This window comes from Gracilinanus agilis, chromosome 1, assembly GCF_016433145.1.
Source record: "Gracilinanus agilis isolate LMUSP501 chromosome 1, AgileGrace, whole genome shotgun sequence".
Lineage (NCBI taxonomy): Eukaryota > Metazoa > Chordata > Mammalia > Didelphimorphia > Didelphidae > Gracilinanus > Gracilinanus agilis.
Window position 1 is genome coordinate 621,629,612 of NC_058130.1, and position 8,818 is coordinate 621,638,429.

General features: G+C 38.1%; 1 pseudogene; it reads right to left on the bottom strand.

Moving 5' to 3' along the window:
• Positions 1–203: 203 nt before the first annotated feature.
• On the bottom strand, positions 204–909 carry LOC123231869 (annotated as a pseudogene).
• Positions 910–8,818: the final 7,909 nt, after the last annotated feature.

Consider the following 8,818-nt stretch of genomic DNA (forward strand, 5'->3'; position numbering starts at 1 on the left):
TGATGTGAAGGCATTCCTTGAGGGCTATATAAAACTACCAGGATAAAACATTCTAATGGCAATCACTGGTAGATGGCTTAAATGAATGACATTTTTTTTTGTATTTTCTGGGAAGATTTGGTAAGAGCCAAAAACCTAACACTATTCCAGATGATGGAGCTGCAGAAATGGAAGTTATTTCCAGATGGCATTTTACATTCATTTTATAAAGGTCTTCTTTCAAGGGAAACCACTACATTGCCTCTCAATTTCTCTCCAAGACTTGAATGATCCTTAATATCATCTAAGCCATTTACTCACCACTCATGCTTAATACCTGTAAATTTCTTTTTAATGGCATCTTTAAAACTAGCATAAATCATCTTGCTTTTTAAAGGTGTACATTTAGGAGCCCAGAATAGAAATTTTAGGTCTTCTTTCTTAGACTCTTTTGTCTCATATATGGCACCATCCAAAGCATCCCAGCCATCATTCAGAGGAAGCAACTTCACAAAAGATGTGTAGGGATCCTCTACAGCAGAGGTCAGCAACGTTGGCTCTCGAGCCATATCTGGCTCCACCTCCCGACCAGCCAGTCCGGGCAGAGCCCCAGGATGTGCCCCAGGGGGCCCTTCAGCCCCCGCCCCATATTCCAGCACCTTCCATCTCCATCCTCCTCCTTCCGCAGGCGTTTATGGCTCTCACAGCCAAAAAGGTTGCTGACCATTGCTCTACAGTATCACCAATGTCATCCACCAAGATCTTCTTTGCTTCCTCTACAATTATTTGGGTTGTTGTTGTTGTTATCACTTAAGCAGAAGAGAACTGTTTTCTTTCTTTTTTTTTAATCTCCTCTTGTATAGAAGATTTCCATACTTTCATGTCATTAAAAACTTTGATTACATCATTCACAGTTACTCCAGAAATCATGGTTCCAGGACCAAAAACATTACAGCAACAGATCTTCACTCAGTGACACTCATTTACACACTTTTCTAAATGTCTAATTGAAATCAGGATGCCGAGGTTTATCGGAGTTTTAGGCAAAGGAAGAAAGAATTGGGGACTTGAAGAAAAAAACAGGCCTAGAGTATCTTTAGAGCACTCTGGAAGGAAGCAGTTTCCAGAGTCACAAAAGTCTTCAGAGAAGCACAAAAAGGGGAGGCGGGAGAAAGGTTGAGTAAACTTCACTGACCTCACTTCCTTTGGCTAAGGTTGACTGTTTGCATGCTTACAAAAAAAAAAAAAAGTTGAGTTATTTTTGCTAGCTAATACAGTTTTGCCCAGGTGCTTTCTAATCAAACAAGATATTTGTAGAAAGTGCTTAGGACACTTTACATTTGGAATATGGTAGTGTTGTATTAAATCCTGAGAAATGTTGGATGTCATCTTGATTAACAAGGGAGATAGTTGGAGAGATTGGAATATTCCCAGATGCCATGAGCCAGGGGCAAAGTCAATTGGCCTGGGGGTATAAATAACCCTAATAGCCACCTGGAGGGGTCTTTGATCTTTGGGCTTTTGGTCTTTTGGGTTTTTGGTCCCTTAGATCTTTAGGTCTCTGAATCTTCCTAGCTCTTTAGGTCTCTGGGTTCCTGGGTGGTGGTGAAGGGAGGCTGGGAGGTCTGTGAAGAAGAGGGTTGATAGGATTTGAATAGTGAGAAAGCTGAGAGAACAAAATCACCAACACAGCTGCATCAAGAGCAGACACTATTTCTCTGGTTTGGCACTGGCCAGGCTGAGCCAGAGGGGTTGTGAAGAACAAAGCTCCAGCTTCTACTAAATCAATAGCCTCCAGTCCTGAGTGATTATAGATTATAGATATAAGATTGACAGGTTTCCAATCCCCAATCCTTATCCTGATTATTCTTTCCCTAATTATAGATAATTGATAAAGAGTGTTTAATAAGTACCTTCCTGAGTGGTCTTTATAACACAACGCTTGGGGAGGGAGCAAACACAGTCAGATAAGAAATGTGATCCAAGGCTAATCAGAGTCCAATATTAATAATTGATCCAACCCCAGGTTGGACCTGAAAGGGTTACCCATCCATCTAACCTTTCAGGGTTCTTCCCTGGGCAACTATTATTGAAAGGGGAAACTATTAACAACTAGCAAGGGTGATTGGGGTTGGTGTTCCCCCATCATCAGCACCTAGGGACAATACAGAGATATATCCACCTCACTAGATATCTATCTCCCTAGAACCCCCTCTTTCTTTATAACAGTAGGCACCATATAAATACTTACTTGATTCCCCTCCTACCAACTCTAGTCAGGAGACATTACCTATAATCAACTCTTCACTAAAAATGTGGTGACCAGCTATAGCAGGGGTTGGCAACGTATGGCTCTCGAGCCATATCTGGCTCTTTTGAGGGCCAGATATGGCTCTTTCTGCAGGAGCTATAAAGTCATTTTTTTTTCAGGAGCTGTTACAGGAGTGCGCACTGTGAGCACTGTATGGCTCTCACAAAATTACATTTTAAAAAATGTGGCGTTTATGGCTCTCATGGCCAAAAAAGTTGCAGACCCCTGAGCTATAGGGTGGAAGACATTTTATACAAGTAAGGAGGTCTGCAGTGGTAAATAAGTAGTGCAGTGGATAGAGTACTGGCTTTGGAACCAGGAAGACTCATTTTCATGAGTTCAAATTCAGCCTCAGATGCTTCCTATCTGTGTGACCCTGGGCAAGTCATTTAGCCCTGTCTTAATTCCTTATCTACAAAATGAGATGGAGACGGTAATAGCAAACTTCCCCAGTATCTTTGCCAAGAAAAATCTAAATAGGGTAATGAAGAGTCAAGCACAACTGAAATGAATTAAACAACAACAAAAAAAAGTCTTCATAGTTTGAGTTTGATATAATTTCTGTGTCAAAGAGCCCAATAATCTAGTGGATATGTAAGTATACCCAAGGATGTATAAATATTCAGTACTTTAGTAGGATAAAAGAAAGAGTGCTAGATTAAAGTCAGTCACTAGCTGTATGACCTTAGGAAGTTATTTAGCTTCTCAAGACTTTGATTTCCTCATCTGGATCTTAATTTCCTCATCTGTTGAATGAAGAGGCTAGACTTGCTAGTCACTATGATCATTTCTAATTCTAAACCATATAATAACAGAATTCCAGGGTTGGAAGGCATATGTAAGACTTAAAATGAATACCCAAAATACTACAAGTATTTAAATTTATAGGATTTAATAACAACAAAATGAGAGAGAAAAGGGTCCCTTCAGCTGAGTGAGTAGAGGAAAGAGCCAGAGCCCCCAAAACCCACTGCAATTGAGCCAAAAATAAAAGCCCCCACAGCATTGGTTTCAGCACATTTATAAACAAACCCATGCTGGGATGCAACACAGGAACGCAAGAAAAGGGAATCCCAGGAAGAGTAAAGAATGCTGGGAAATGAAGTCCCCAGGGTACACATTTTTAAAACACACAGATCATAGCAGCCAACTGGTCCAAACCAGGCTATAACAGAAACCTGCACCACATTTTCAACAAGTAGTCATCCGTCTTGGCTTAAAGACCTCTAATAAGGGGAATCTTTCTTTCTCTAAGGGCAGCCCATTTCACTTTTGTTTAGCTTTAATTATGAGGAAGCTTTTCTTTATACAAAACCTAAATTTTCCTCAGACCTATACACCTATGATTGAAGGCAACTATGATATAATTATTGCTCCAAAGATTTGGAATCCATCTGTGAATTGGAAATCTCTGAGAGCTGCTGTGGCCAAAAATCCCCCTGTAGTCTCCTTCTGATGAACTTCCTTGAATATAGCTCAGCTAATCCTTGCCTGACAGAATGATCAGGTGCCTCTTATAACCCTTCCTTCTTGGCAGGGATTAAATACCCCAGGCAAAGTTCTCAAGAACACTCAAAATGAAGCATCACAACAGGACTTCAATGAAGATGCAACAAATACAGTAAATGCATACACTGAACACAATGTATTACATAAAAGTTAAAATGAAAATATTTTTTCTTTATTGTTTTGCACATAATTTTTCCTCATCTTGAGTAACTGTCAAGTTGTGACAGAAAGAAAAAAACAATTAAAGATATAGCTATTAACTGCCATATGTTTAGATGAAATAATGATGCAAAAAGGGATTAGCACAGTGCCTGGCACATAGAAAGCACTATAGAAATGGTAATTTACTTCCCCCTTTCCTCCCCCAATCTAATATATTTATTTTACTTGTCTAATATTTGAATAATGAATAGAGGAGAACTTGATGGAAAACCATGCCACTATTTCATTCTTCTCTGTGGGGTCTTTTATTGTCTATGGGATTTGGGGAATTATTATTTCCTCTACTAGTTAATAAGATGAATTTAGATACTCCACTAATTTGGAAACTGGAGGAAGCTCCCAGGGTATTAATAATATTCTGTAGACATAACTGCAGTAAATAGTTTAGTTATAATTTTGGTTTAATGAACTAAATTTAACGACTTGACTATTCAGGATTTGAAGATAGATGGCTATTTTTAAGGCCAGAGCATTTTTAAATGTCAAATATCTTCTAAGATTAAAAAGAAAATTATAGAATGGTGAATCACAGAATTTTAGGATCATAGTATTTGAGAACTGAAAAGGAATTTACAGGCAATCTCGGTTACCTTATTTCAGAAAGGAATTCCCTATATGACATGTATAATTAATGGTTATTTAGCTTCTGCTTGAAGACCTCCAAGTAAGAGAAACCTACCATCTCTCAAGGCAAACCAACTTATTCCAATTCAGATAGCTCTAATCAGCAGGAAGTTTTTTTCAGACATCAAGCCTAAATTGGGTTCTTTGTACCTTCCATCCATTATTCTTGCTTCAGGTATTGGAAGCAAAACAGAGTGATATTAATTATTCTTTCCCAAGGCAACTCTTTGAAATATTTGAAGATAGGTAACATCCCACTTGAATCTTCTTTTCTCTAAGTTAAACATGTCTTGTTCCTTCTACTGATATGCAGATATTTAGATCTATGGTATAGATCTAAAGTCTTATGTCATACTTGTTCCACATACTCCTGAATACTCTCTCACTTATAAGTATCCTTAAATGATGGTTCCCAAAGCTAAACACACATGTTTGATAAAGGCATAATAAAGTGGGATTACCTACTTTTTTCAGAAGGAAGAGACCAAGATCTTTTTAGCCTTTTAGCAGTCTAATTCCTACAAGTCTCATCTAAAGTCCCACCTTCTAGATGAAGCTTTCTCTGTTCACTTTAATGCTAATACTTTCCCTCTGAGAACATCCCCAGTTCATCCCATATATATCTTGTGTGTTGTATGTTGTCTCCTCCATTAAACTGTGAGCTTCTTGAAAGCGAATACTAGCTTTACATTTTTTTTTTTTTATTTCTAGTGCTTGGCACAAAGCCTTGTTACAATTACAGTTTGATATACTGATTTCTGGGTAAGAATATCAATTTATTGATTTGGCTAACATTTAACTAATAAATTGATGGTCTGTGATCCCAAGACATTTCTGATTGGTGAATACTTAATAAGGAAGTAGTCAATCTAGACCAGTGATTCCCAAAGTGGGCACTACTGCCCCCTGGTGGGTGCTGCAGTGATCCAGGGGTGGTGGTGATGGCCACAGGTGCATTTATCTTTCCTATTAATTGCTATTAAAATTTAAAAAAAATTTATTTCCAGGGGGCTAAGTAATATTTTTTTCTGGAAAGGGGGCGGTAGGCCAAAAAAGTATGGGAACAACTGATCTAGACTGTCAACCCCTCCTCACTCCCATAGGTGATGGTGAGTGGCCATATAATAGCAAAAAGAGCTTTATTTATTAATTAGACTTTATGTAGGGAAACATTCCTTGGAATTTCTAAGAACAAAGGAAATAAAAGTCAGTAGACTGATGGGAGCTGCAAATCTAGGATCCAGATATGGAAATAATATAGTATGTAAAAAATAAATTCTGATGCCCTGGTACATAGAAGAAACTTAATAAATGCTAATTGACTATTAAATCATCCTGCTTACTCATCTGGAACTTAAAGTCCATTAAAACCCCTAGGTCTTTTTTCTAGAACAACTGCTGCCTAGCCATGTTACCTCCATCTTACATTTGCCAACTTTTTTTTTGTACTCAAGTACAAAAGTTACATTTTTAATTGAATTTTATTTTATTAGATTCTGGTTAAGACCTGTATTGGCAAACTTATGGCACATTGCTGGAGGGGGCTGTCCCCTACCCCCTCTTCACATGTACCTAAGGACATTTCTCTCATCAGCTACCCCCCTGTCCAGCAGCCCAATTGGAGTGCTTCTTCCCTGCCCTCTCTGGGGTAAGGGAGAGGGCTTACATATGGTGTGAGGATTGCAGTTGGGCACTCGGTCTCTAAAAGATTTGCCACCACTGCTCTAGACTATCAAAATCCTTCTTGATCATGACTCCCATACCCAATGTGTTAGCTTTCTCTCCCAGTTTTATGTGATTTTTGATTTGATGAGCATGTTGTTCTTACTTTTATCCCAATCACTAATTTAAAAAAATGTTAACTAGTATAGATCCAAGCATGAACCATTGTGGGAGTCTACTGGAGACCTCTTGCCACACTGAAATTGAAAAATTAACAGGTATTTTCTCAGTTTAGTCATCCAACTAGAATACAAATTAATTCATGTGATTCTCTTATTTTCTAATCCCTTTCTCCATATTCTCAATGAAACTATTATGAGATCATTTTCCAAAAGCTTTGCTCAAATCAAGGTAAATGCTGCTTACAGTATCTCTTTCATCTACTAATTTAACAACCTAGTAGAAACAAACAAACAATAAAGTTAACCTATCATGACTTGTTCTCAATGGAGCCAAGCAGGGTCTCTGTAAACCTTACTTCCCTTTCTAGGCATTTTACAACCATCTTTTTAATGATCTACTCTAGAATTTTCCTAGCAATCAAATTCAAGTTCATTGTAGTTTACAGAATTTGTTCTCTTTCTTTTTTTGAAAATTAGAGCATCATTTACCCTCCTCCAGGTTTGTGTAACTTTCTCTTCCATAATCATTCAAATATCACTGATAGTACTCAGTAATTATAGCTACCAGTTCTTTCAGTGCCCCCAAATGTAGTCTATCTGGACCAGGTAACTTGAATTCATCCAGTGCATTCTCTTGCATCTAGGTACTCTCTTGCCACTCCTTTACCTACCTTGGGCATCAACCCAAAAGTTATAAACCTTTTATTTTTTTTAATTTTCTTCCAAGATCACATGTTGATACAATTTTCAATAATATTTTTTCTGACATTTTGTAATCCATAGTCTCTCCCTTCCTGCCACTCCTTCCCCTTCTCCAAGATGGCAGGTAATATGATATAGGTTGTACATGTGTAATTATACAATATAAATTCCCATGTTTATCATGTTGTGAAAAAAGACATAGCACTTATAGTAGAGAAAAATTTATGGAGAAAATAAAATGAAGAATGTCATGCTTCAGTCTGAATTCAAACTTTGTCAGGTTCTTCTATAGGACTGGATAATCTTTTTCATCATGATTTCCTTGGATTTGTCCTGGATCCTTGTATTGTGGATAATAATAGTCATTCAGAGTTGATCATCATATCTTATTACTCTTCCTGTGTTCAACATTCTCCTGGTTCTTCTCACTTCAATTTGAATCATTTCATGTAAATCTTTCCAGGTTTTTTTTTTGTGTGTGTGTGATGGTCCTATTCATCATTTCTTATGGTACTCCATTATAATTATATATTACAACCTGTTGAGCTATTCACCAACTGATGGACATCACTTCATTTTCCAGTTCACAAAAAGAGCTGCTATAGGGGCAGCTGGGTAGCTCAGTGGAGTGAGAGTCAGGCCTAGAGACAGGAGGTCCTAGGTTCAAACCCGGCCTCAGCCACTTCCCAGCTGTGTGTCCCTGGGCAAGTCACTTGACCCCCATTGCCCACCCTTACCAATCTTCCACCTATGAGACAATGCACCGAAGTACAAGGGTTTAAAAAAAAAAGAGCTGCTATGAATATTTTTGAATTGTATGTTGCCTCAGGTAAGATGTCTCATGATCTCTAAGTTGGCAAGAGAATGGTCAACTCTTGCTCCTGCAATGACTGAATTCTCAAAAGGTTGATTTTCTTAATTTTTAAGTTTGTTTATTAATCAAGAAAATCCACACTAGCTAGTTGACTCCCTTCAAATTCAGAACTGACACTAAGGAGTGAAAGTGAGGCAAAATAGCCTTGAGCCAAATGAGAGTATCTGGGCAAAAAAGAGAGCTAGCAAACTCTGTCACACATCTTATATTCCCTTCATGACTTGATAATCCAGCCTCCCTCCCCTTCCACCCCCATCTCCCAAGACATCTCTGATTGGTAAATAACCATAGAGGTTATTTACTTAGAGATCCCAAGTCTTTCCCTCATTACTTCATCATAGGAAGGGGGTATCCTTTATTGAGATCCAGAAGATGCCAATACATTCTGCCACATGGCCAGGTCAATGTGGTTGCCTAGTGCATGGTTGCTAGAGCTTGTTGATTTAATATTTTCTATCCCAAATCCTGTTATCCTTCCAAGATCCAAACAAAAGAAGGGAAATCACAACTGACCTCCATAGACTGGAGGAGAAATTGCAGCCTCAGCTTAGAATCAGGTTTCTTCAGAGAGGGCTAAAGAGAAAATTATTTCACAAAAAATATTCCAATCGATATTAACTTTCCACAGCCCACATTCTTTTAACATGTATGATGTAGATGGCCATTGAATAAAGACTGAAGTACAGGATTACACAGCAGGACTCCAACAAAAGAGCGACAGAGAGAGAGCAAAAACAAAAAATCAATAATTCT